We start from the raw sequence: 26,237 nt of genomic DNA, 5'->3' as shown, positions 1-26,237 counted from the left end.
TTGCAGTGTCTTGGGTGATTTTGCTGTGGTCGTCTCTGTGGCGCAATTGGCTAGCGCGTTCGGCTGTTAACCGAAAGGTTGGTGGTTCAAGCCCACCCCGGAACGTCGACCCTTATTGAGCGTTTCACTTAGCGCCCTTGGACGTGCTTGTTCTACTCTCTGTGTTTGCTTTGGTGTCTTCTTTTCCTGATTATTTAACAACGCTGCTCTGATCCATTCCCTGACTGTTTCCATGCATTCATGATAAGCAATTTTAAATGATATGAGCAAAAACCATGCACAGACGTCGAACCCATATATTAAGGTCGGTCGGGCTTCGAAAAAAGCAATGCAAATTCATTCAATGGCTGCACAATCTGGGACTGTTCCACCGCTGGGATTAGGGAAAACAAGTTGAATGCGGTGGACCATTTTAATGATATTTTACCTGCATCAAATAAGTTCACTTTTATTGATGTACACTAAAAGTCCCTGGCTGACATTGTTCCAGTCCACTGCTGACAGCTGATCAAAGCAGGTGTGGAATTGCTCGTGACAGCTGAGCACCAAGCGCTGAATTTTCTTCAGTTTTCAAATCCAATTCCACACATCGTGACTCAGAATCACTGCTGTGAGAGTGGGAAATCGCTGCAAATACTCAACAGGACGGGCAACTCGTAAAAACTCTTTCAATTTTTGTTGTACAGACTTTTCTTGAAACTTCAAACTGGACCATATGGCAATATAAAGCGTGTGTGTGTGTCTGTGGCTGTGGCTGTGATGGTTCTATCGAAACTGAGAGTCTTGATGTTATGAGGGCGATGCATTGTGAGTGTGTCAGTTGTAAATCTCATTTTATTTTGATAATATATATCAGGTTCTAAATATATAAATATTGTGCACTTGAGTATTATGGGTGTATCAGTGTGCTCATTCTGAATAAATGTGTGTGTGTGTGTGTGTGCGTGTGTTACTTCTCAATGTATTTGTGTGTATCTGTGTTGTGTATACATTTTTCTATGTGTCAAAGCAAAGTAAGAGAGCAATAAATAAGCAGAAAGTACACATAAACTCACACAATGCCACAACACGGTTCAGAAACAAGCACACAAACTCACACAGTCCGACAAAACGGTTCAGAAACCCGCACACAAACTCACACAGTCCTAGAACACCGTTCAGAGACACATTAAACTCACACCGTCCCACAACACGCTGCAAAGCCACACACAAATCACACGGTCCCACAGCACGGTTCAGAGACATACACAAACTTACACAGTCCCACAACACGGTTCAGACACGCACACACAATCTGACTCAGTCCCGCCGTTCATTTAAAATACCTGTCGAGCACGATAGATCTTAAAACCAGAGACGTTCACCATCCTGACTGCACATATCCATTCCAGTAGCGAAAGGAGGAGCACTGGCTCCGGCCAGTTCTGATATAGCACGAGGCTTGTCAATCAAGTCATGCTCCACCCAGCCCAGATTGAGTCACCTACCAGGCCGCAGTTTACTGTGTGTCAGAACCTGCCCCTCAGGTGTGGGAGATTCCAAGCTTAGTCTGTCGGTTAAAAGGGCATGGGGCCAGATTGGCTTTTTGCCATGTGGCAGTATCCTCAAAAAAAGCCTCTTTGCCTGGGAAACCGGGTCTAACGGTAGCTACCTGGAGACGAACCGTCAACATTGTGAGTGCAAAAGCAAACGAATGGTGGATGCTGGAAATCTGAAATGAAAAGAGAAAATGCAGGAAATGCGCAGCAACTCAGGCAGCACATCTGGAAAGACAAACAGTGTTAGACTTTCTGGTGGGTAGCCTTTCTTCACAACTGGATAAAGGTTAGAGATTGAACAGGTATAAAGCGAGTGCAGAGGCAGAGGGAAAGGCGAAGGGGCAAGGTGTGGGACAGGGTGGAACTGTGGCCTGGAGAGTTTGTCTGTCAGGGGAAAGATTTCCGCAGCAGAACAGTGTGACATTGTTAAATGAGCTCTGTTTTGTGCTTCGTACAATTGTTGAATTGCCGCAACCGTTTTGACATTGTCCCCTTGTGAAATGGTTCTCCGACTGACGGAAAAAGTGCTGGGGAGAAATTTTGATTTGTACCACCAGATGGCAGAGATAAACAGATACCATCCCGCAGTGTCGATCTGGAAAAGCTGATGACTGGCAGGATTCTCCAGCTCACACGACCTGAGACTCGAATTCATTGAAACACTGGTTTGCAGTGTCTTGCGTGATTTTGCTGTGGTCGTCTCTGTGGCGCAATTGGCTAGCGCGTTCGGCTGTTAACCGAAAGGTTGGTGGTTTAAACCCACCCAGGGACGTCGGCCCTTATTGAGCGTTTTACTTAGCGCCCCTGGACGTGCTTGTTCTACTCTCTGTGTTTGCATTGGTGTCTTCTTTTCCTGATTATTTAACAACGCTGCTCTGATCCATTACCTGACTGTTTCCATGCATTCATGATAAGCAATTTTCAATGAAATGAGCAAAGACCATGCACAGACTTCGAACCCATATATTAATGTCGGTCGGGATTCGAAAAAAGCAATGCAAATTCATTCAATGGCTGCACAATCTGGGACTGTTCCACCGCTGGGATTAGGGAAAACAAGTTGAATGCGGTGGACCATTTTAATGATATTTTACCTGCATCAAATAAGTTCACTTTTATTGATGTACACTAAAAGTCCCTGGCTGACATTGTTCCAGTCCACTGCTGACAGCTGATCAAAGCAGGTGTGGAATTGCTCGTGACAGCTGAGCACCATGCGCTGAATTTTCTTCAGTTTTCAAATCCAATTCCACACATCGTGACTCAGAATCACTGCTGTGAGAGTGGGAAATCGCTGCAAATACTCAACAGGACGGGCAACTTGTGAAAACTCTTTCAATTTTTGTTGTACAGACTTTTCTTAAAACTTCAAACTGGACCATATGGCAATATAAAGCGTGTGTGTGTGTCTGTGTCAGTGGCTGTGATGGTTCTATCGAAACTGAGAGTCTTGATGTTATGAGGGCGATGCATTGTGAGTGTGTCAGTTGTAAATCTCCTTTTATTTTGATAATATATATCAGGTTCTAAATATATAAATATTGTGCACTTGAGTATTATGGGTGCATCAGTGTGCTCATTCTGAATAAATGTGTGTGTGTGTGTGCGTGTGTTACTTCTCAATGTATTTGTGTGTATCTGTGTTGTGTATACATTTTTCTATGTGTCAAAGCAAAGTAAGAGAGCAATAAATAAGCAGAAAGTACACATAAACTCACACAATGCCACAACACGGTTCAGAAACATGCACACAAACTCACACAGTCCGACAAAACGGTTCAGAAACCCGCAGACAAACTCACACAGTCCTAAAACACCGTTCAGAGACACATTAAACTCACACCGTCCCACAACACGCTGCAAAGCCACACACAAACTCACACGGTCCCACAGCACGGTTCAGAGACATACACAAGCTTACACAGTCCCACAACACGGTTCAGACACGCACACACAATCTCACTCAGTCCCGCCGTTCATTTAAAATACCTGTCGAGCACGATAGATCTTAAAACCAGAGACGTTCACCATCCTGACTGCACATATCCATTCCAGTAGCGAAAGGGGGAGCACTGGCTCCGGCCAGTTCTGATATAGCACGAGGCTTGTCAATCAAGTCATGCTCCACCCAGCCCAGATTGAGTCACCTACCAGGTCGCAGTTTACTGTGTGTCAGAACCTGCCCCTCAGGTGTGGGAGATTCCAAGCTTAGTCTGTCGGTTAAAAGGGCATGGGGGCAGATTGGCCTTTTGCCATGTGGCAGTATCCTCAATAAAAGCCTCTTTGCCTGGGAAACCGGGTCTAACGGTAGCTACCTGGAGACGAACCGTCAACATTGTGAGTGCAAAAGCAAACGAATGGTGGATGCTGGAAATCTGAAATGAAAAGAGAAAATGCAGGAAATGCGCAGCAACTCAGGCAGCACATCTGGAAAGACAAACAGTGTTAGACTTTCTGGTGGTTAGCCTTTCTTCACAACTGGTTAAAGGTTAGAGATTGAACAGGTATAAAGCGAGTGCAGAGGCAGAGGGAAAGGCGAAGGGGCAAGGTCTGGGATAGGGTGGAACTGTGGCCTGGAGAGTTTGTCTGTCAGGGGAAAGATTTCCGCAGCAGAACAGTGTGACATTGTTAAATGAGCTCTGTTTTGTGCTTCGTACAATTGTTGAATTGCCGCAACCGTTTTGACATTGTCCCCTTGTGAAATGGTTCTCCGACTGACGGAAAAAGTGCTGGGGAGAAATTTTGATTTGTACCACCAGATGGCAGAGATAAACAGATACCACCCCGCAGCGTCGATCTGGAAAAGCTGATGACTGGCAGGATTCTCCAGCTCACACGACCTGAGACTCGAATTCATTGAAACACTGGTTTGCAGTGTCTTGGGTGATTTGGCTGTGGTCATCTCTGTGGCGCAATTGGCTAGTGCGTTCGGCTGTTAACCGAAAGGTTGGTGGTTCAAACCCACCCAGGGACGTCGGCCATTATTGAATGTTTTACTTAGCGCCCCTGGACGTGCTTGTTCTACTCTCTGTGTTTGCATTGGTGTCTTCTTTTCCTGATTATTTAACAACGCTGCTCTGATACATTACCTGACTGTTTCCATGCATTCATGATAAGCAATTTTCAATGAAATGAGCAAAAACCATGCACAGACGTCGAACCCATATATTAAGGACGGTCGGGCTTCGAAAAAAGCAATGCAAATTCATTCAATGGCTGCACAATCTGGGACTGTTCCACCGCTGGGATTAGGGAAAACAAGTTGAATGCGGTGGACCATTTTAATGATATTTTACCTGCATCAAATAAGTTCACTTTTATTGATGTACACTAAAAGTCCCTGGCTGACATTGTTCCAGTCCACTGCTGACAGCTGATCAAAGCAGGTGTGGAATTGCTCGTGACAGCTGAGCACCAAGCGCTGAATTTTCTTCAGTTTTCAAATCCAATTCCACACATCGTGACTCAGAATCACTGCTGTGAGAGTGGGAAATCGCTGCAAATACTCAACAGGACGGGCAACTTGTGAAAACTCTTTCAATTTTTGTTGTACAAACTTTTCTTAAAACTTCAAACTGGACCATATGGCAATATAAAGCGTGTGTGTGTGTCTGTGGCTGTGGCTGTGATTTTCTTTCTTTCTTTCTTTTGGGCCTCCTTATCTCGAGAGACAATGGATACGCGCCTGGAGGTGGTCAGTGGTTTGTGAAGCAGCGCCTGGAGTGGCTATAAAGGCCAATTCTGGAGTAACAGGCTCTTCCACAGGTGCTGCAGAGAAATTTGTTTGTTGGGGCTGTTGCACAGTTGGCTCTCCCCTTGCGCCTCTGTCTTTTTTCCTGCCAACTACTAAGTCTCTTCGACTCGCCACAATTTAGCCCTGTCTTTATGGCTGCCCGCCAGCTCTGGCGAATGCTGGCAACTGACTCCCACGACTTGTGATCAATGTCACACGATTTCATGTCGCGTTTGCAGACGTCTTTATAACGGAGACATGGACGGCCGGTGGGTCTGATACCAGTGGCGAGCTCGCTGTACAATGTGTCTTTGGGGATCCTGCCATCTTCCATGCGGCTCACATGGCCAAGCCATCTCAAGCGCCGCTGACTCAGTAGTGTGTATAAGCTGGGGATGTTGGCCGCTTCAAGGACTTCTGTGTTGGAGATATAGTCCTGCCACCTGATGCCAAGTATTCTCCGAAGGCAGCGAAGATGGAATGAATTGAGACGTCGCTCTTGGCTGGCATACGTTGTCCAGGCCTCGCTGCCGTAGAGCAAGGTGCTGAGGACACAGGCCTGATACACTCGGACTTTTGTGTTCCGTGTCAGTGCGCCATTTTCCCACACTCTCTTGGCCAGTCTGAACATAGCAGTGGAAGCCTTACCCATGCGCTTGTTGATTTCTGCATCTAGAGACAGGTTACTGGTGATAGTTGAGCCTAGGTAGGTGAACTCTTGAACCACTTCCAGAGCGTGGTCGCCAATATTGATGGATGGAGCATTTCTGACATCCTGCCCCATGATGTTCGTTTTCTTGAGGCTGATGGTTAGGCCAAATTCATTGCAGGCAGACGCAAACCTGTCGATGAGACTCTGCAGGCATTCTTCAGTGTGAGATGTTAAAGCAGCATCGTCAGCAAAGAGGAGTTCTCTGATGAGGACTTTCCGTACTTTGGACTTCGCTCTTAGACGGGCAAGGTTGAACAACCTGCCCCCTGATCTTGTGTGGAGGAAAATTCCTTCTTCAGAGGATTTGAACGCATGTGAAAGCAGCAGGGAGAAGAAAATCCCAAAAAGTGTGGGTGCGAGAACACAGCCCTGTTTCACACCACTCAGGATAGGAAAGGGCTCTGATGAGGAGCCACCATGTTGAATTGTGCCTTTCATATTGTCATGGAATGAGGTGATGATACTTAGTAGCTTTGGTGGACATCCGATCTTTTCTAGTAGTCTGAAGAGACCACGTCTGCTGACGAGGTCAAAGGCTTTGGTGAGATCAATGAAAGCAATGTAGAGGGGCATCTGTTGTTCACGGCATTTCTCCTGTATCTGACGAAGGGAGAACAACATTTTTTTTTGTTTTCTCAATGAAATTGATCCGGATGAAACTGACGAGAACAGCTGCCGATACTTTAATCTCCGATCCTGCTGTCTTCACAGTCCAGAGTGTCTGCAGCCACGGCATGCGGTAAGTCCATTGAGGTGAAGAAGGAGCTGCGGGACCTGAGAGAAGTCCTGTGAAAAGGTGCCCCGAACACCCAAAACATCCACGAACGGCCCCCCCGGCCGCAACTTCAAAGCGCCCGCGGGAGATGGCTCGGAGAGCATCTGCAGCGCACAGTCGGCAATGCTGCATGCCTTTATTTAAACCACTGCAAAAAAAAACCCTTAGCAAATGTAATCACCTCTAAGTCTGCCAAATGATGCTTCACCTCCCGAAGGACGTGGATGAGCTTTCCGGACGTCGATGGTGGGCACTGAGGAAATGGCTTATTACCTGCACCAGATTCCACCCCCCCTCCCCCCCCTTTACCCCCCTTCCACCCCCCCCACCCCCGTCCCCTTCCCTGCTCCACCCTCTCAGCTCACCCCCTCACAACCCCGTCCCAGCCCGCCCCCCCCTCGCACCATCTTCACCCCGCACCCCCTTCCCCTGCACCCCCCCCACCCCCTCCCTCTACCCCTCCCCCTTGCATCCCCTCCTCCCACCGGCACCATCCTACACCTGTGTAGGGGCCCCAACAACCCCACTGCCTTGTGGGCGTCTCGGGAGAGACCAAGGCTAAGGGAGTAAACCCTAACAGAAAATCCGGAGCGGAACCCCGTAGGCGGTCATGTGTCACCTTTGGCATGTTTCCGGCAGTTCCTGCAGCCATACTGGTGCCAAACGTCGTGTCCTGCACTCCTTTGGACCCCACCAGAAAGGCCGAGAGGGGGGTTTTGACGACTGGGCAACTCTCAACCTCCATAAATTTGCCCAGGCATGCGCCATGGAGAGGTCACTCCATAGTTGCCTCACAGCGACTGAAACAACACGGAAGGCAGCAGTTACGGGTTATAAGTCCAGATAAATTGGCGTAGAAACTGGGCGCCACGGGTTGCCTTTGTCGGTGGGAGAGGTCATTGCACCTCACTGGACAGCTACCGCCCGCCTCAAACCGGGCAGCCCCCGGTCAATAAGGTTCTGTCCCGCCACAGTCTGCCTGCTTCAATGGGTGCTTGGAGCTCAGGGTCATTGCCCGAAAGGTGGACTGATACACCGCACCAAACAACATGAAAAAAGGAAAGAAGGTACCAGCCCTTCGCTTTGCAAGCTGGAACGTCAGAACTATGTGTCCTGGCCTGTCGGAAGACCTTACACAAATCAACGATTCTCGGAAGACCGCCATCATTAACAACGAGCTCAGTAGACTCAATGTGGACATTGCAGCACTTCAGGAGACTCGCCTCCCCGCGAGTGGCTCTCTAGCAGAGCAAGACTACACCTTCTTCTGGCAGGGCAGGGATCCTGAAGAACCAAGACAGCATGGAGTGGGCTTCGCCATCAGAAACTCCTTGCTCAGCATGATAGAGCCTCCCTCAAATGGCTCGGAACGCATACTGTCCATCCGACTGCTCACCACCTCTGGTCCAGTACACCTACTCAGCATCTATGCTCCAACACTCTGTTCCGCACCTGAAGCTAAAGACCAGTTCTATGAACAACTCCATAACATCATTAGCAGCATCCCCAACACCGAACACCTATTCCTGCTGGGGGACTTTAATGCCAGGGTTGGGGCCGACCATGACTCATGGCCCTCCTGCCTTGGGCGCTATGGCGTTGGAAGGATGAATGAGAACGGGCAGAGACTGCTTGAGTTGTGTACCTATCATAACCTCTGCATCACCAACTCGTTCTTTCACACTAAACCCTGTCACCAGGTTTCATGGAGGCACCCAAGATCACGTCGTTGGCACCAGCTAGACCTCATTGTCACAAGGCGAGCCGCCTTAAACAGTGTTCAAATCACACGCAGCTTCCACAGTGCGGACTGCGACACCGACCACTCCCTGGTGTGCAGCAAGGTTAGACTCAGACCAAAGAAGTTGCATCATTCCAAGCAGAAGGGCCACCCGCGCATCAACACGAGCAGAATTTCTCACCCACAGCTGTTACAAAAATTTCTAAATTCACTTGTAACAGCCCTTCAAAACACTCCCACAGGGGATGCTGAGACCAAGTGGGCCCACATCAGAGACGCCATCTATGAGTCAGCTTTGACCACCTACGGCAAAAGTGCGAAGAGAAATGCAGACTGGTTTCAATCTCATAATGAAGAGCTGGAACCTGTCATAGCCGCTAAGCACATTGCACTTTTGAACTACAAGAAAGCCCCCAGCGATTTAACATCCGCAGCACTTAAAGCAGCCAGAAGTACTGCACAAAGAACAGCTAGGCGTTGCGCAAACGACTACTGGCAACACCTATGCAGTCATATTCAGCTGGCCTCAGACACCGGAAACATCAGAGGAATGTATGATGGCATGAAGAGAGCTCTTGGGCCAACCATCAAGAAGATCACCCCCCTCAAATCTAAATCGGGGGACATAATCACTGACCAACGCAAACAGATGGACCGCTGGGTTGAGCACTACCTAGAACTGTACTCCAGGGAGAATGCTGTCACTGAGACTGCCCTCAATGCAGCCCAGCCTCTACCAGTCATGGATGAGCTGGACATACAGCCAACCAAATCGGAACTCAGTGATGCCATTGATTCCCTAGCCAGCGGAAAAGCCCCTGGGAAGGACAGCATTACCCCTGAAATAATCAAGAGTGCCAAGCCTGCTATACTCTCAGCACTACATGAACTGCTATGCCTGTGCTGGGACGAGGGAGCAGTACCCCAGGACATGCGCGATGCCAACATCATCACCCTCTATAAAAACAAAGGTGACCGCGGTGACTGTAACAACTACCGTGGAATCTCCCTGCTCAGCATAGTGGGGAAAGTCTTTGCTCGAGTCGCTCTGAACAGGCTGCAGAAGCTGGCCGAGCGCGTCTACCCTGAGGCACAGTGTGGCTTTCGTGCAGAGAGATCGACTATTGACATGCTGTTCTCCCTTCGTCAGATACAGGAGAAATGCCGTGAACAACAGATGCTGTGATGGTTCCATCGAAACTGAGAGTCTTGATGTTATGAGGGCGATGCATTGTGAGTGTGTCAGTTGTAAATCTCCTTTTATTTTGATAATATATATCAGGTTCTAAATATATAAATATTGTGCACTTGAGTATTATGGGTGTATCAGTGTGCTCATTCTGAATAAATGTGTGTTTGTGTGTGCGTGTGTTACTTCTCAATGTATTTGTGTGTATCTGTGTTGTGTATACATTTTTCTATGTGTCAAAGCAAAGTAAGAGAGCAATAAATAAGCAGAAAGTACACATAAACTCACACAATGCCACAACACGGTTCAGAAACACGCACACAAACTCACACAGTCCGACAAAACGGTTCAGAAACCCGCAGACAAACTCACACAGTCCTAGAACACCGTTCAGAGACACATTAAACTCACAGCGTCCCACAACACGCTGCAAAGCCACACACAAACTCACACGGTCCCACAGCACGGTTCAGAGACATACACAAACTTACACAGTCCCACAACACGGTTCAGACACGCACACACAATCTCACTCAGTCCCGACGTTCATTTAAAATACCTGTCGAGCACGATAGATCTTAAAACCAGAGACGTTCACCATCCTGACTGCACATATCCATTCCAGTAGCGAAAGGGGGAGCACTGGCTCCGGCCAGTTCTGATATAGCACGAGGCTTGTCAATCAAGTCATGCTCCACCCAGCCCAGATTGAGTCACCTACCAGGTCGCAGTTTACTGTGTGTCAGAACCTGCCCCTCAGGTGTGGGAGATTCCAAGCTTAGTCTGTCGGTTAAAAGGGCATGGGGGCAGATTGGCCTTTTGCCATGTGGCAGTATCCTCAAAAAAAGCCTCTTTGCCTGGGAAACCGGGTCTAACGGTAGCTACCTGGAGACGAACCGTCAACATTGTGAGTGCAAAAGCAAACGAATGGTGGATGCTGGAAATCTGAAATGAAAAGAGAAAATGCAGGAAATGCGCAGCAACTCAGGCAGCACATCTGGAAAGACAAACAGTGTTAGACTTTCTGGTGGGTAGCCTTTCTTCACAACTGGATAAAGGTTAGAGATTGAACAGGTATAAAGCGAGTGCAGAGGCAGAGGGAAAGGCGGAGGGGCAAGGTCTGGGATAGGGTGGAACTGTGGCCTGGAGAGTTTGTCTGTCAGGGGAAAGATTTCCGCAGCAGAACAGTGTGGCATTGTTAAATGAGCTCTGTTTTGTGCTTCGTACAATTGTTGAATTGCCGCAACCGTTTTGACATTGTCCCCTTGTGAAATGGTTCTCCGACTGACGGAAAAAGTGCTGGGGAGAAATTTTGATTTGTACCACCAGATGGCAGAGATAAACAGATACCATCCCGCAGCGTCGATCTGGAAAAGCTGATGACTGGCAGGATTCTCCAGCTCACACGACCTGAGACTCGAATTCATTGAAACACTGGTTTGCAGTGTCTTGCGTGATTTTGCTGTGGGCGTCTCTGTGGCGCAATTGGCTAACGCGTTCGGCTGTTAATTGAAAGGTTGGTGGTTCAAGCTCACCCAGGGACGTCGGCCCTGTTTGAACGTTTCACTTAGCGCCCCTGGACGTGCTTGTTCGACTCTCTGTGTTTGCATTGGTGTCTTCTTTTCCTGATTATTTAACAACGCTGCTCTGATCCATCACCTGACTGTTTCCATGCATTCATGATAAGCAATTTTCAATGAAATGAGCAAAAACCATGCACAGACGTCGAACCCATATATTAAGGTCGGTCGGGCATCGAAAAAAGCAATGCAAATTCATTCAATGGCTGCACAATCTGGGACTGTTCCACCGCTGGGATTAGGGAAAACAAGTTGAATGCGGTGGTCCATTTTAATGATATTTTACCTGCATCAAATAAGTTCACTTTTATTGATGTACACTAAAAGTCCCTGGCTGACATTGTTCCAGTCCACTGCTAACAGCTGATCAAAGCTGGTGTGGAATTGCTCGTGACAGCTGAGCACCAAGCGCTGAATTTTCTTCAGTTTTCAAATCCAATTCCACACATCGTGACTCAGAATCACTGCTGTGAGAGTGGGAAATCGCTGCAAATACTCAACAGGACGGGCAACTTGTGAAAACTCTTTCAATGTTTGTTGTACAGACTTTTCTTAAAACTTCAAACTGGACCATATGGCAATATAAAGCGTGTGTGTCTGTCTGTGGCTGTGGCTGTGATGGTTCTATCGAAACTGAGAGTCTTGATGTTATGAGGGCGATGCATTGTGAGTGTGTCAGTTGTAAATCTCCTTTTATTTTGATAATATATATCAGGTTCTAAATATATAAATATTGTGCACTTGAGTATTATGGGTGTATCAGTGTGCTCATTCTGAATAAATGTGTGTGTGTGTGCGTGTGTTACTTCTCAATGTATTTGTGTGTATCTGTGTTGTGTATACATTTTTCTATGTGTCAAAGCAAAGTAAGAGAGCAATAAATAAGCAGAAAGTACACATAAACTCACACAATGCCACAACACGGTTCAGAAACATGCACACAAACTCACACAGTCCGACAAAACGGTTCAGAAACCCGCAGACAAACTCACACAGTCCGAGAACACCGTTCAGAGACACATTAAACTCACAGCGTCCCACAACACGCTGCAAAGCCACACACAAACTCACACGGTCCCACAGCACGGTTCAGAGACATACACAAACTTACACAGTCCCACAACACGGTTCAGACACGCACACACAATCTCACTCAGTCCCGCCGTTCATTTAAAATACCTGTCGAGCACGATAGATCTTAAAACCAGAGACGTTCACCATCCTGACTGCACATATCCATTCCAGTAGCGAAAGGGGGAGCACTGGCTCCGGCCAGTTCTGATATAGCACGAGGCTTGTCAATCAAGTCATGCTCCAACCAGCCCAGATTGAGTCATCTACCAGGTCGCAGTTTACTGTGTGTCAGAACCTGCCCCTCAGGTGTGGGAGATTCCAAGCTTAGTCTGTCGGTTAAAAGGGCATGGGGGCAGATTGGCCTTTTGCCATGTGGCAGTATCCTCAATAAAAGCCTCTTTGCCTGGGAAACCGGGTCTAACGGTAGCTACCTGGAGACGAACCGTCAACATTGTGAGTGCAAAAGCAAACGAATGGTGGATGCTGGAAATCTGAAATGAAAAGAGAAAATGCAGGAAATGCGCAGCAACTCAGGCAGCACATCTGGAAAGACAAACAGTGTTAGACTTTCTGGTGGGTAGCCTTTCTTCACAACTGGATAAATGTTAGAGATTGAACAGGCATAAAGCGAGTGCAGAGGCAGAGGGCAAGGCGAAGGGGCAGGGTGTGGGATAGGGTGGAACTGTGGCCTGGAGAGTTTGTCTGTCAGGGGAAAGATTTCCGCAGCAGAACAGTGTGACATTGTTAAATGAGCTCTGTTTTGTGCTTCGTACAATTGTTGAATTGCCGCAACCGTTTTGACATTGTCCCCTTGTGAAATGGTTCTCCGACTGACGGAAAAAGTGCTGGGGAGAAATTTTGATTTGTACCACCAGATGGCAGAGATAAACAGATACCATCCCGCAGCGTCGATCTGGAAAAGCTGATGACTGGCAGGATTCTCCAGCTCACACGACCTGAGACTCGAATTCATTGAAACACTGGTTTGCAGTGTCTTGCGCGAATTTGCTGCGGTCGTCTCTGTGGTGCAATTGGCTAGCGCGTTCGGCTGTTAACCAAAAGGTTGGTGGTTCAAGCCCACCCAGGGACGACGGCCCTTATTGAGCGTTTCACTTAGCGCCCCTGGACGTGCTTGTTCTTCTCTCTGTGTTTGCATTGGTGTCTTCTTTTCCTGATTATTTAACAACGCTGCTCTGATCCATTACCTGACTGTTTCCATGCATTCATGATAAGCAATTTTCAATGAAATGAGCAAAAACCATGCACAGACGTCGAACCCATGCTAGATATATTAAGGTCGGTCGGGCTTCGAAAAAAGCAATGCAAATTCATTCAATGGCTGCACAATCTGGGACTGTTCCACCGCTGGGATTAGGGAAAACAAGTTGAATGCGGTGGTCCATTTTAATGATATTTTACCTGCATCAAATAAGTTCACTTTTATTGATGTACACCAAAAGTCCCTGGCTGACATTGTTCCAGTCCACAGCTAACAGCTGATCAAAGCAGGTGTGGAATTGCTCGTGACAGCTGAGCACCAAGCGCTGAATTTTCTTCAGTTTTCAAATCCAATTCCACACATCGTGACTCAGAATCACTGCTGTGAGAGTGGGAAATCGCTGCAAATACTCAACAGGACGGGCAACTTGTGAAAACTCTTTCAATGTTTGTTGTACAGACTTTTCTTAAAACTTCAAACTGGACCATATGGCAATATAAAGCGTGTGTGTGTGTCTGTGGCTGTGGCTGTCATGGTTCTATCGAAACTGAGAGTCTTGATGTTATGAGGGCGATGCATTGTGAGTGTGTCAGTTGTAAATCTCCTTTTATTTTGATAATATATATCAGGTTCTAAATATATAAATATTGTGCACTTGAGTATTATGGGTGTATCAGTGTGCTCATTCTGAATAAATGTGTGTGTGTGCGTGTGTTACTTCTCAATGTATTTGTGTGTATCTGTGTTGTGTATACATTTTTCTATGTGTCAAAGCAAAGTAAGAGAGCAATAAATAAGCAGAAAGTACACATAAACTCACACAGTGCCACAACACGGTTCAGAAACACGCACACAAACTCACACAGTCCGACAAAACGGTTCAGAAACCCGCAGACAAACTCACACAGTCCTAGAACACCGTTCCGAGACACATTAAACTCACAGCGTCCCACAACACGCTGCAAAGCCACACACAAACTCACACGGTCCCACAGCACGGTTCAGAGACATACACAAACTTACACAGTCCCACAACACGGTTCAGACACGCACACACAATCTCACTCAGTCCCGCCGTTCATTTAAAATACCTGTCGAGCACGATAGATCTTAAAACCAGAGACGTTCACCATCCTGACTGCACATATCCATTCCAGTTGCGAAAGGGGGAGCACTGGCTCCGGCCAGTTCTGATATAGCACGAGGCTTGTCAATCAAGTCATGCTCCACCCAGCCCAGATTGAGTCACCTACCAGGTCGCAGTTTACTGTGTGTCAGAACCTGCCCCTCAGGTGTGGGAGATTGCAAGCTTAGTCTATCGGTTAAAAGGGCATGGGGGCAGATTGGCCTTTTGCCATGTGGCAGTATCCTCAATAAAAGCCTCTTTGCCTGGGAAACCGGGTCTAACGGTAGCTACCTGGAGACGAACCGTCAACATTGTGAGTGCAAAAGCAAACGAATGGTGGATGCTGGAAATCTGAAATGGAAAGAGAAAATGCAGGAAATGCGCAGCAACTCCGGCAGCACATCTGGAAAGACAAACAGTGTTAGACTTTCTGGTGGGTAGCCTTTCTTCACAACTGGATAAAGGTTAGAGATTGAACAGGCATAAAGCGAGTGCAGAGGCAGAGGGCAAGGCGAAGGGGCAGTGTCTGGGAGAGGGTGGAACTGTGGCCTGGAGAGTTTGTCTGTCAGGGGAAAGATTTCCGCAGCAGAACAGTGTGACATTGTTAAATGAGCTCTGTTTTGTGCTTCGTACAATTGTTGAATTGCCGCAACCGTTTTGACATTGTCCCCTTGTGAAATGGTTCTCCGACTGACGGAAAAAGTGCTGGGGAGAAATTTTGATTTGTACCACCAGATGGCAGAGATAAACAGATACCATTCCGCAGCGTCGATCTGGAAAAGCTGATGACTGGCAGGATTCTCCAGCTCACACGACCTGAGACTCGAATTTATTGAAACACTGGTTTGCAGTGTCTTGCGTGATTTTGCTGTGGTCGTCTCTGTGGCGCAATTGGCTAGCGCGTTTGGCTGTTAATCGTAAGGTTGGTGGTTTAAGCCCACCCAGGGAATTCGCCCCTTATTAAGCGTTTCATTATGCGCCCCTGGACGTGCTTGTTCTAATCTCTGTGTTTGCATTGTTGTCTTCTTTTCCTGATTATTTAACAACGCTGCTCTGATCCATTACCTGACTGTTTCCATGCATTCATGATAAGCAATTTTCAATGAAATGATCAAAAACCATGCACAGACGTCGAACCCATGCTAAATATATTAAGGTCGGTCGGGCTTCGAAAAAAGCAATGCAAATTCATTCAATGGCTGCACAATCTGGGACTGTTCCACCGCTGGGATTAGGGAAAACAAGTTGAATGCGGTGGACCATTTTAATGATATTTTACCTGCATCAAATAAGTTCACTTTTATTGATGTATACTAAAAGTCCCTGGCTGACATTGTTACAGTCCACTGCTAACAGCTGATCAAAGCAGGTGTGGAATTGCTCGTGACAGCTGAGCACCAAGCGCTGAATTTTCTTCAGTTTTCAAATCCAATTCCACACATCGTGACTCAGAATCACTGCTGTGAGAGTGGGAAATCGCTGCAAATACTCAAATGGACGGGCAACTTGTGAAAACTCTTTCAATTTTTGTTGTACAGACTTTTCTTAAAACTTCAAACTGGACCATATGGCAATATAAAGCGTGTGTGTGTGTCTGTGGCTGTGACTGTCATGGTTCTATCGAAACTGTGAGTCTTGATGTTATGAGGGTGATGCATTGTGAGTGTGTCAGTTGTAAATCTCCTTTTATTTTGATAATATATATCAGGTTCTAAATATATAAATATTGTGCACTTGAGTATTATGGGTGTATCAGTGTGCTCATTCTGAATAAATGTGTGTGTGTGTGTGCGTGTGTTACTTCTCAATGTATTTGTGTGTATCTGTGTTGTGTATACATTTTTCTATGTGTCAAAGCAAAGTAAGAGAGCAATAAATAAGCAGAAAGTACACATAAACTCACACAATGCCACAACACGGTTCAGAAACAAGCACACAAACTCACACAGTCCGACAAAACGGTTCAGAAACCCGCAGACAAACTCACACAGTCCTAGAACACCGTTCAGAGACACATTAAACTCACTGCGTCCCACAACACGCTGCAAAGCCACACACAAACTCACACGGTCCCACAGCACGGTTCAGAGACATACACAAACTTACACAGTCCCACAACACGGTTCAGACACGCACACACAATCTCACTCAGTCCCGCCGTTCATTTAAAATACCTGTCGAGCACGATAGATCTTAAAACCAGAGACGTTCACCATCCTGACTGCACATATCCATTCCAGTAGCGAAAGGAGGAGCACTGGCTCCGGCCAGTTCTGATATAGCACGAGGCTTGTCAATCAAGTCATGCTCCACCCAGCCCAGATTGAGTCACCTACCAGGTCGCAGTTTACTGTGTGTCAGAACCTGCCCCTCAGGTGTGGGAGATTCCAAGCTTAGTCTGTCGGTTAAAAGGGCATGGGGGCAGATTGGCCTTTTGCCATGTGGCAGTATCCTCAATAAAAGCCTCTTTGCCTGGGAAACCGGGTCTAACGGTAGCTACCTGGAGACGAACCGTCAACATTGTGAGTGCAAAAGCAAACGAATGGTGGATGCTGGAAACCTGAAATGAAAAGAGAAAATGCAGGAAATGCGCAGCAACTCAGGCAGCACATCTGGAAAGACAAATAGTGTCAGACTTTCAGGTGCGTAGCCTTTCTTCACAACTGGATAAAGGTTAGAGATTGAACAGTTATAAAGCGAGTGCAGAGGCAGAGGAAAAGGCGAAGGGGCAAGGTGTGGGATAGGGTGGAACTGTGGCCTGGAGAGTTTGTCTGTCAGGGGAAAGATTTCCGCAGCAGAACAGTGTGACATTGTTAAATGAGCTCTGTTTTGTGCTTCGTACAATTGTTGAATTGCCGCAACCGTTTTGACATTGTCCCCTTGTGAAATGGTTCTCCGACTGACGGAAAAAGTGCTGGGGAGAAATTTTGATTTGTACCACCAGATGGCAGAGATAAACAGATACCATCCCGCAGCGTCGATCTGGAAAAGCTGATGACTGGCAGGATTCTCCAGCTCACACGACCTGAGACTCGAATTCATTGAAACACTGGTTTGCAGTGTCTTGGGTGATTTTGCGGTGGTCGGCTCTGTGGCGCAATTGGCTAGCGCGTTCAGCTGTGAACCGGAAGGTTGGTGGTTCAAGCCCACCCAGGGACGTCGGCCCTGTTTGAGCGTTTCACTTCGCGCCCCTAGACGTGCTTGTTCTACTCTCTGTGTTTGCATTGGTGTCTTCTTTTCCTGATTATTTAACAACGCTGCTCTGATCCATTACCTGACTGTTTCCATGCATTCATTATAAGCAATTTTCAATGAAATGAGCAAAAACCATGCACAGACGTCGAACCCATGCCAAATATATTAAAGTCGGTCGGGCTTCGAAAAAAGCAATGCAAATTCATTCAATGGCTGCACAATCTGGGACTGTTCCACCGCTGGGATTAGGGAAAACAAGTTGAATGCGGTGGACCATTTTAATGATATTTTACCTGCATCAAATAAGTTCACTTTTATTGATGTACACTAAAAGTCCCTGGCTGACATTGTTGCAGTCCACTGCTAACAGCTGATCAAAGCAGGTGTGGAATTACTCGTGACAGCTGAGCACCAAGCGCTGAATTTTCTTCAGTTTTCAAATCCAATTCCACACATCGTGACTCAGAATCACTGCTGTGAGAGTGGGAAATCGCTGCAAATACTCAACAGGACGGGCAACTTGTGAAAACTATTTCAATTTTTGTTGTACAGACTTTTCTTAAAACTTCAAACTGGACCATATGGCAATATAAAGCGTGTGTGTGTGTCTGTGGCTGTGGCTGTCATGGTTCTATCGAAACTGTGAGTCTTGATGTTCTGAGGGCGATGCATTGTGAGTGTGTCAGTTGTAAATCTCCTTTTATTTTGATAATATATATCAGGTTCTAAATATATAAATATTGTGCACTTGAGTATTATGGGTGTATCAGTGTGCTCATTCTGAATAAATGTGTGTGTGTGTGTGCGTGTGTTACTTCTCAATGTATTTGTGTGTCTCTGTGTTGTGTATACATTTTTCTATGTGTCAAAGCAAAGTAAGAGAGCAATAAATAAGCAGAAAGTACACATAAACTCACACAATGCCACAACACGGTTCAGAAACACGCACACAAACTCACACAGTCCGACAAAACGGTTCAGAAACCCGCAGACAAACTCACACAGTCCGAGAACACCGTTGAGAGACACATTAAACTCACAGCGTCCCACAACACGCTGCAAAGCCACACACAAACTCACACGGTCCCACAGCACGGTTCAGAGACATACACAAATTTACACAGCCCCACAACACGGTTCAGACACGCACACACAATCTCACTCAGTCCCGCCGTTCATTTAAAATACCTGTCGAGCACGATAGATCTTAAAACCAGAGACGTTCACCATCCTGACTGCACATATCCATTCCAGTAGCGAAAGGGGGAGCACTGGCTCCGGCCAGTTCTGATATAGCACGAGGCTTGTCAATCAAGTCATGCTCCAACCAGCCCAGATTGAGTCATCTACCAGGTCGCAGTTTACTGTGTGTCAGAACCTGCCCCTCAGGTGTGGGAGATTCCAAGCTTAGTCTGTCGGTTAAAAGGGCATGGGGGCAGATTGGCCTTTTGCCATGTGGCAGTATCCTCAATAAAATCCTCTTTGCCTGGGAAACCGGGTCTAACGGTAGCTACCTGGAGACGAACCGTCAACATTGTGAGTGCAAAAGCAAACGAATGGTGGATGCTGGAAATCTGAAATGAAAAGAGAAAATGCAGGAAATGTGCAGCAACTCAGGCAGCACATCTGGAAAGACAAATAGTGTCAGACTTTCTGGTGCGTAGCCTTTCTTCACAACTGGATAAAGGTTAGAGATTGAACAGTTATAAAGCGAGTGCAGAGGCAGAGGGAAAGGCGAAGGGGCAAGGTGTGGGACAGGGTGGAACTGTGGCCTGGAGAGTTTGTCTGTCAGGGGAAAGATTTCCGCAGCAGAACAGTGTGACATTGTTAAATGAGCTCTGTTTTGTGCTTCGTACAACTGTTGAATTGCCGCAACCGTTTTGACATTGTCCCCTTGTGAAATGGTTCTCCGACTGACGGAAAAAGTGCTGGGGAGAAATTTTGATTTGTACCACCAGATGGCAGAGATAAACAGATACCATCCCGCAGTGTCGATCTGGAAAAGCTGATGACTGGCAGGATTCTCCAGCTCACACGACCTGAGACTCGAATTCATTGAAACACTGGTTTGCAGTGTCTTGGGTGATTTTGCTGTGGTCGTCTCTATGGCGCAATTGGCTCGCGCGTTCGGCTGTTAACCGAAAGGTTGGTGGTTCAAACCCACCCAGGGACGTCGGCTATTATTGAGCATTTTACTTCGCGCCCCTGGACGTGCTTGTTCTCCTCTCTGTGTTTGCATTGGTGTCTTCTTTTCCTGATTATTTAACAACGCTGCTCTGATCCATTACCTGACTGTTTCCATGCATTCATGATAAGCAATTATCAATGAAATGAGCAAAAACCATGCACAGACGTCGAACCCATGCTAAATATATTAAGGTCGGTCGGGCTTCGAAAAAAGCAATGCAAATTCATTCAATGGCTGCACAATCTGGGACTGTTCCACCGCTGGGATTAGGGAAAACAAGTTGAATGCGGTGGACCATTTTAATGATATTTTACCTGCATCAAATAAGTTCACTTTTATTGATGTACACTAAAAGTCCCTGGCTGACATTGTTCCACTCCACTGCTAACAGCTGATCAAAGCAGGTGTGGAATTGCTCGTGACAGCTGAGCACCAAGTGCTGAATTTTCATCAGTTTTCAAATCCAATTCCACACATCGTGAATCAGAATCACTGCTGTGAGAGTGGGAAATCGCTGCAAATACTCAACAGGAGGGGCAACTTGTGAAAACTCTTTCCATTTTTGTTGTACAGACTTTTCTTAAAACTTCAAACTGGACCATATGGCAATATAAAGCGTGTGTGTGTGTCTGTGGCTGTGGCTGTCATGGTTCTATCGAAACTGTGAGTCTTGATGTTATGAGGGCGATGCATTGTGAGTGTGTCAGTTGTAAATCTCCTTTTATTTTGATAATATATATCAGGTTCTAAATATATAAATATTGTGCACTTGAGTATTATGGGTGTATCAGTGTGCTCATTCTGAATAAATGTGTGTGTGTGTGCGCGTGTGTGACTTCTCAATGTATTTGTGTGTATCTGTGTTGTGTATACATTTTTCGATGTGTCAAAGCAAAGTAAGAGAGCAATAAATAAGCAGAAAGTACACATAAACTCACACAATGCCACAACACGGTTCAGAAACACGCACACAAACTCACACAGTCCGACAAAACGGTTCAGAAACCCGCAGACAAACTCACACAGTCCTCGAACACCGTTCAGAGACACATTAAACTCACAGCGTCCCACAACACGCTGCAAAGCCACACACAAACTCACACGGTCCCACAGCACGGTTCAGAGACATACACAAACTTACACAGTCCCACAAAACGGTTCAGACACGCACACACAATCTCACTCAGTCCCGCCGTACATTTAAATTACCTGTCGAGCACGATAGATCTTAAAACCAGAGACGTTCACCATCCTGACTGCACATATCCATTCCAGTAGCGAAAGGGGGAGCACTGGCTCCGGCCAGTTCTGATATAGCACGAGGCTTGTCAATCAAGTCATGCTCCACCCAGCCAAGATTGAGTCACCTACCAGGTCGCAGTTTACTGTGTGTCAGAACCTGCCCCTCAGGTGTGGGAGATTCCAAGCTTAGTCTGTCGGTTAAAAGGGCATGGGGGCAGATTGGCCTTTTGCCATGTGGCAGTATCCTCAATAAAAGCCTCTTTGCCTGGGAAACCGGGTCTAACGGTAGCTACCTGGAGACGAACCGTCAACATTGTGAGTGCAAAAGCAAACGAATGGTGGATGCTGGACATCTGAAATGAAAAGAGAAAATGCAGGAAATGCGCAGCAACTCAGGCAGCACATCTGGAAAGACAAACAGTGTTAGACTTTCTGGTGGGTAGCCTTTCTTCACAACTGGATAAAGGTTAGAGATTGAACAGGTATAAAGCGAGTGCAGAGGCAGAGGGAAAGGCGAAGGGGCAAGGTGTGGGATAGGGTGGAACTGTGGCCTGGAGAGTTTGTCTGTCAGGGGAAAGATTTCCGCAGCAGAACAGTGTGACATTGTTAAATGAGCTCTGTTTTGTGCTTCGTACAATTGTTGAATTGCCGCAACCGTTTTGACATTGTCCCCTTGTGAAATGGTTCTCCGACTGACGGAAAAAGTGCTGGGGAGAAATTTTGATTTGTACCACCAGATGGCAGAGATAAACAGATACCATCCCGCAGCGTCGATCTGGAAAAGCTGATGACAGGCAGGATTCTCCAGCTCACACGACCTGAGACTCGATTTCATTGAAACACTGGTTTGCAGTGTCTTGCACAATTTTGCGGTGGTCGTCTCTGTGGCGCAATTGGCTCGCGCGTTCGGCTGTTAACCGAAACGTTGGTGGTGCAAGCCCACCCAGGGACGTCGGCCCTTATTGAGCGTTTCACTTAGCGCCCCTGGACGTGCTTGTTCTACTCTCTGTGTTTGCATTGGTGTCTTCTTTTCCTGATTATTTAACAACGCTGCTCTGATCCATTACCTGACTGTTTCCATGCATTCATGATAAGCAATTTTCAATGAAATGAGCAAAAACCATGCACAGACGTCGAACCCATGCTAAATATATTAAGGTCGGTCGGGCTTCGAAAAAAACAATGCAAATTCATTCAATGGCTGCACAATCTGGGACTGTTCCACCGCTGGGATTAGGGAAAACAAGTTGAACGCGGTGGACCATTTTAATGATATTTTACCTGCATCAAATAAGTTCACTTTTATTGATGTATACTAAAAGTCCCTGGATGACATTAAGAAGAGCAAGGAGAGGACACGAGAAGTCATTGGCGGATAGGATCAAAGAAAACCCAAAGGCTTTCTATAGGTATATCAGGAATAAACGAATGATAAGAGTTAGAACAGGGCCAATCAAGGATAGTAGTGGAAAGTTGTGTGCGGAATCAGAGGAGATAGGGGAAGCGTTAAATGAATATTTTTCGTCAGTATTTACAGTAGAGAAAGAAAATGTTGTCGAGGAGAATACTGAGATACAGACTACTAGGCTAGATGGGATTGAGGTTCACAAGGAGGAGGTGTTAGCAATTTTGGAAAGAGTGAAAATAGATAAGTCCCCTGGGCCAGATGGGATTTATCCTAGGATTCTCTGGGAAGCCAGGGAGGAGATTGCAGAGCCGTTGTTGTTGATCTTTAAGTCGTCATTGTCGACAGGAGTAGTGCCGGAGGACTGGAGGATAGCAAATGTTGTCCCCTTGTTCAAGAAGGGGAGTAGAGACAGCCCTGGTAATTATAGACCTGTGAGCCTTACTTCGGTTGTGGGTAAAATGTTGGAAAAGGTTATAAGAGACAGGATTTATAATCATCTTGAAAAGAATAAGTTCATTTGCGATAGTCAGCACGGTTTTGTGAAAGGTAGGTCGTGCCTCACAAACCTTATTGAGTTTTTCGAGAAGGTGACCAAACAGGTGGATGAGGGTAAAGCCGTGGATGTGGTGTATATGGATTTCAGTAAGGCGTTTGATAAGGTTCCCCACGGTAGGCTATTGCAGAAAATACGGAAGTATGGGGTTGAAGGTGATTTAGAGCTTTGGATCAGAAATTGGCTAGCTGAAAGAAGACAGAGGGTGGTGGTTGATGGCAAATGTTCATCCTGGAGTTTAGTTACTAGTGGTGTACCGCAAGGTTCTGTTTTGGGGCCACTGCTGTTTGTCATTTTTATAAACGACCTGGATGAGGGTGTAGAAGGGTGGGTTAGTAAATTTGCGGATGACACGAAGGTCGGTGGAGTTGTGGATAGTGTCGAAGGGTGTTGTAGGGTACAGAGGGACATAGATAGGCTGCAGAGCTGGGCTGAGAGATGGCAAATGGAGTTTAATGCGGAGAAGTGTGAGGTGATTCACTTTGGAAGGAGTAACAGCAATGCAGAGTACTGGGCTAATGGGAAGATTCTTGGTAGTGTAGATGAGCAGAGAGATCTTGGTATCCAGGTACATAAATCCCTGAAAGTTGCTACCCAGGTTAATAGGGCTGTTAAGAAGGCATATGGTGTGTTAGCCTTTATTAGTAGGGGGATCGAGTTTCAGAGCCACGGGGTCATGATGCAGCTGTACAAAACTCTGGTGAGGCCGCACCTGGAGTATTGCGTGCAGTTCTGGTCACCGCATTATAGGAAGGATGTCGAAGCTTTGGAAAGGGTGCAGAGGAGATTTACTAGGATGTTGCCTGGTATGGAAGGAAGGTCTTACGAGGAAAGGCTGAGGGACTTGGGGTTGTTTTCGTTAGAGAGAAGGAGGAGGAGAGGTGACTTAATAGAGACATACAAGATAATCAGAGGGTTAGATAGGATGGATAGTGAGAGTCTTTTTCCTCGGATGAGGATGGCAAACACGAGGGGACATAGCTTTAAGTTGAGGGGTGAAAGATATAGGACAGATGTCAGAGGTAGTTTCTTTACGCAGAGAGTAGTAGGGGCGTGGAACGCCCTGCCTGCAACAGTAGTAGACTCGCCAACTTTAAGGGCATTTAAGTGGTCATTGGATAGACATATGGATGAAAATGGAATAGTGTAGGTCAGATGATCGGCGCAACATCGAGGGCCGAAGGGCCTGTACTGCGCTGTAATATTCTAATTCTAATTCTAATTTTTCCAGTCCACTGCTAACAGCTGATCAATGCAGGTGTGGTATTGCTCGTGACAGCTGAGCACCAAGCGCTGAATTTTCTTCAGTTTTCAAATCCAATTCCACACATCGTGACTCAGAATCACTGCTGTGAGAGTGGGAAATCGCTGCAAATACTCAACAGGACGGGCAACTTGTGAAAACTCTTTCAATTTTTGTTGTACAGACTTTTCTTAAAACTTCAAACTGGACCATATGGCAATATAAAGCGTGTGTGTGTGTCTGTGGCTGTGGCTGTCATGGTTCTATCGAAACTGTGAGTCTTGATGTTATGAGGGCGATGCATTGTGAGTGTGTCAGTTGTAAATCTCCTTTTATTTTGATAATATATATCAGGTTCTAAATATATAAATATTGTGCACTTGAGTATTATGGGTGTATCAGTGTGCTCATTCTGAATAAATGTGTGTGTGTGTGTGCGTGTGTTACTTCTCAATGTATTTGTGTGTATCTGTGTTGTGTATACATTTTTCTATGTGTCAAAGCAAAGTAAGAGAGCAATAAATAAGCAGAAAGTGCACATAAACTCACACAATGCCACAACACGGTTCAGAAACACGCACACAAACTCACACAGTCCGACAAAACGGTTCAGAAACCCTCAGACAAACTCACACAGTCCTAGAACACCGTTCAGAGACACATTAAACTCACAGCGTCCCACAACACGCTGCAAAGCCACACACAAACTCACACGGTCCCACAGCACGGTTCAGAGACATGTACAAACTTACACAGTCCCACAACACGGTTCAGACACGCACACACAATCTCACTCAGTCCCGCCGTTCATTTAAAATACCTGTCGAGCACGATAGATCTTAAAACCAGAGACGTTCACCATCCTCACTGCACATATCCATTCCAGTCGTGAAATCGGGAGCACTGGCTCCGGCCAGTTCTGATACAGCACGAGGCTTGTCAATCAAGTCATGCTCCACCCAGCCCAGATTGAGTCACCTGCCAGGTCGCAGTTTACTGTGTGTCAGAACCTGCCCCTCAGGTGTGGGAGATTCCAAGCTTAGTCTGTCGGTTAAAAGGGCATGGGGGCAGATTGGCCTTTTGCCATGTGGCAGTATCCTCAATAAAAGCCTCTTTGCCTGGGAAACCGGGTCTAACGGTAGCTAAATGGAGACGAACCGTCAACATTGTGAGTGCAAAAGCAAACGAATGGTGGATGCTGGAAATCTGAAATGAAAAGAGAAAATGCAGGAAATGCGCAGCAACTCAGGCAACACATCTGGAAAGACAAACAGTGTTAGACTTTCTGGTGGGTAGCCTTTCCTCACAACTGGATAAAGGTTAGAGATTGAACAGGGATAAAGCGAGTGCAGAGGCAGAGGGAAAGGCGACGGGGCAAGGTCTGGGAGAGGGTGGAACTGTGGCCTGGAGAGTTTGTCTGTCAGGGGAAAGATTTCCGCAGCAGAACAGTGTGCCATTGTTAAATGAGCTCTGTTTTGTGCTTCGTACAATTGTTGAATTGCCGCAACCATTTTGACATTGTCCCCTTGTGAAATGGTTCTCCGACTGACGGAAAAAGTGCTGGGGAGAAATTTTGATTTGTACCACCAGATGGCAGAGATAAACAGATACCATCCCGCAGCGTCGATATGGAAAAGCTGATGACTGGCAGGATTCTCCAGCTCACACGACCTGAGACTCGAATTCATTGAAACACTGGTTTGCAGTGTCTTGCGTGATTT

General features: G+C 46.6%; 8 non-coding genes across 8 annotated transcripts; all 8 read left to right on the top strand.

Moving 5' to 3' along the window:
• Positions 1 to 31: 31 nt before the first annotated feature.
• Positions 32 to 105, top strand: trnan-guu (transfer RNA asparagine (anticodon GUU)). The gene has a single exon. It is a non-coding gene; the product is annotated as a tRNA-Asn (tRNA).
• A 2,131-nt stretch (positions 106 to 2,236) lies between these two features.
• On the top strand, positions 2,237 to 2,310 carry trnan-guu (transfer RNA asparagine (anticodon GUU)). Its single transcript has one exon. It is a non-coding gene; the product is annotated as a tRNA-Asn (tRNA).
• Positions 2,311 to 4,438: 2,128 nt separating this feature from the next.
• On the top strand, positions 4,439 to 4,512 carry trnan-guu (transfer RNA asparagine (anticodon GUU)). The gene has a single exon. It is a non-coding gene; the product is annotated as a tRNA-Asn (tRNA).
• A 6,646-nt stretch (positions 4,513 to 11,158) lies between these two features.
• On the top strand, positions 11,159 to 11,232 carry trnan-guu (transfer RNA asparagine (anticodon GUU)). Its single transcript has one exon. It is a non-coding gene; the product is annotated as a tRNA-Asn (tRNA).
• Positions 11,233 to 13,358: 2,126 nt separating this feature from the next.
• Positions 13,359 to 13,432, top strand: trnan-guu (transfer RNA asparagine (anticodon GUU)). The gene has a single exon. It is a non-coding gene; the product is annotated as a tRNA-Asn (tRNA).
• Positions 13,433 to 17,772: 4,340 nt separating this feature from the next.
• trnah-gug (transfer RNA histidin (anticodon GUG)) lies at positions 17,773 to 17,846 on the top strand. Its single transcript has one exon. It is a non-coding gene; the product is annotated as a tRNA-His (tRNA).
• Positions 17,847 to 19,981: 2,135 nt separating this feature from the next.
• trnan-guu (transfer RNA asparagine (anticodon GUU)) lies at positions 19,982 to 20,055 on the top strand. The gene has a single exon. It is a non-coding gene; the product is annotated as a tRNA-Asn (tRNA).
• A 2,135-nt stretch (positions 20,056 to 22,190) lies between these two features.
• trnan-guu (transfer RNA asparagine (anticodon GUU)) lies at positions 22,191 to 22,264 on the top strand. The gene has a single exon. It is a non-coding gene; the product is annotated as a tRNA-Asn (tRNA).
• Positions 22,265 to 26,237: the final 3,973 nt, after the last annotated feature.

This window comes from Heterodontus francisci, chromosome 22 (assembly GCF_036365525.1).
Source record: "Heterodontus francisci isolate sHetFra1 chromosome 22, sHetFra1.hap1, whole genome shotgun sequence".
NCBI lineage: Eukaryota > Metazoa > Chordata > Chondrichthyes > Heterodontiformes > Heterodontidae > Heterodontus > Heterodontus francisci.
The sequence above is the reverse complement of the archived record's forward strand: the minus strand, read 5'-3'. Positions and strand labels throughout refer to the sequence as shown.